This window comes from Lycium barbarum, chromosome 4 (genome assembly GCF_019175385.1).
Source record: "Lycium barbarum isolate Lr01 chromosome 4, ASM1917538v2, whole genome shotgun sequence".
NCBI classification, from domain to species: domain Eukaryota; kingdom Viridiplantae; phylum Streptophyta; class Magnoliopsida; order Solanales; family Solanaceae; genus Lycium; species Lycium barbarum.
The window spans coordinates 9,723,884-9,726,236 of record NC_083340.1 but is presented as its reverse complement, the minus strand read 5'-3'; the positions used below and the strand labels follow the sequence as shown (position 1 = coordinate 9,726,236).

Genomic DNA, 2,353 nt, shown 5'->3' with positions numbered 1-2,353 from the left:
TAACTTGATTTATCATTTTACTATTAGTACTACCTTTTTTCTCGGCTAAAGTATCGCATGCATGTCTGTAACTGTAAATTGCTTATTGCTCAAGAACGTGCCTGTTGTGTTTAGCTCTTTGTTCTAGGTATTGTTTTGTACTACTTTACAAGGCTTGGGCTGACCCTTCTACATTTGAAGAGGTTTGGACGTTTGGTAAGTGCCTATATTTATCATTTAAAGAGTTTAATTTTTAAATAAAAGTCGGATACTAAAATTCTAAATGAAATTTTAACATAAGTCCCAATAACTCAAGTTTTTAATTCATAATATGGGCAATTACTACGAGAAAATGATGAGCTGTGGAACCAATTTTTAGGACTTGTTTCCCGACAATAGCATGATTTTGGACAGACGGTTTCTGATTACTGACTTTATTCCATGTTTTCATGTGTGTAGCATAGATGAATTCTGTTAATTAATTAACAAATCAATCGTACCTAGTTATTGTAAGTTGGCAACGACTCAATTATATGTACTAACCCCCTATGATTATATATTATTAAATAAATCCTCAACTTGGCTAACCTTTTATATATATGCACTCGCCAATTCCAGGAAATATACAAGCTAAGTTTAATTTCCAGATGCAACATATAACAAAAACGTAAAATAAAAATATACACCCAGACATAAAGCAAAGTATGACGATATGAAGCTCATCCTTGATTACATTAGATGATAAAGTACTTAATTATATTGTTTTAATGAATAACAGTGCTCGAATTAAAGTGAGGATAATAACTAAGACGACAATTATTGATGTATAACTAAACCACGTTCAATATGAATACATATGATGAATATACGTAACTTGAAATTAAAACATATTTTATATATGAGAAACCAAACATTTTACAAGTTATTCTCCACAATGTTCTTAATTTGCAACCAACCGTTCAATTATTGACAAGAGTACTAAAATCTTACGAATGTACTATTAATATAAGAAACCAAACTTATAATTTATCTCTTGTGCGGTGAAAATACGCAAAATAAGTGTTGTTTAAGCCCAGAGTTTCTTGTTACTTGAAATATTCCGTCAATGTAAAATGCTGGTATCACAATGCATGCATAGAGCTTTTGAACGAGCTTTATGATGATTAGAGAATCATCAGAATATAGCTAGCTATATAGCATAATGTATGTTTTTTTTTTTGAGTCAGGAATTAGATTCGCTAATATAATTGAACCAACTTATAATTGGTATCTATCATGAACTTTGTTTTCCTCCTTAATTCTATATTTAAACATTTAGTATTTGAAATTTATTAATGCTATTAATTTAAATTCACATTGTGTAAACTTATTTAAAGAAATAAAACACGCTCTATCAAGAAGATTTTCATTCTTAAATTTAAGTTTAAACAAGAGACAATCCTAACAATTTCACCATATATATATCACCGAGGGTGGTTTAGATATACATGGGTTCAACAATATAAAGAAATCAACACACGAAGAAACTAAGGAATTTAACATCTACTATATATAGTGTAATTTTTCGCTCTTTGTGTTAATGGATTCACATAAATTCAGTCTCTAATTTTGTATATTAAAATTAATTAAATATTTATAAATATATAATTATTAATCAAGCTAGTTTTGTATATTAAATTGAGAGGTCATCATAAAAATTCATAAATTTAAAAATTTGAATTGTTAGCTTTTGCATACCACGTAATGGGCATATATTTCCAAGTATCAAGTTGGTAACATAATAAGCAAGTTCATGTGATTCCTACATGGCACACCATCATTCCATTGGACAGCCAAAGTACAGCAAGAACATACCTGTAATCTGTACCCACACGTGCACTCCTTTCGGTCAAAGTCGCCTTTGTTTCTACTCGATCCATTCAACGGTCAGCACTAACACCCCCCCCCCCCCACCAAAAAATCCCACCCCCACTACAAAATCCCTAATACTAGTATAATATTACTTCCATCTATTCAAAATAAGTGTCTGCTTATAAAATCAAGAAGAAATTGATGTTCCTTCGGGTACATTTGATAAAATTGAAACGATATAGAGAAGATTAGCATGACATGTACAAATCGAGAAAAGGCCTAAAATTTATTTATTTATTTATTTTATAAAAAGAAGAAATTGTTTTTTTTTTTTCAGATTTGCTCCTATCTACTCAAGACAATAAATAAGTTTGAGTATTATTAATTAAGGATAATTTGATCAAAATATTTATTTTTTTCTAAAATTTAGTATTTTCTTAAGGAGCTTGAAAAAGGCTAAGTGGACACTTATTTTGAATAAAAGGAATTATCATTTTCAATCATTGCTTTGTGGTTAACACGA

General features: G+C 29.5%; 1 pseudogene; it reads left to right on the top strand.

Annotated features, from left to right (window-relative positions):
* Positions 1 to 2,033: 2,033 nt before the first annotated feature.
* On the top strand, positions 2,034 to 2,119 carry LOC132638871 (U6 spliceosomal RNA; annotated as a pseudogene).
* The last annotated feature ends 234 nt before the right edge of the window (positions 2,120 to 2,353 follow it).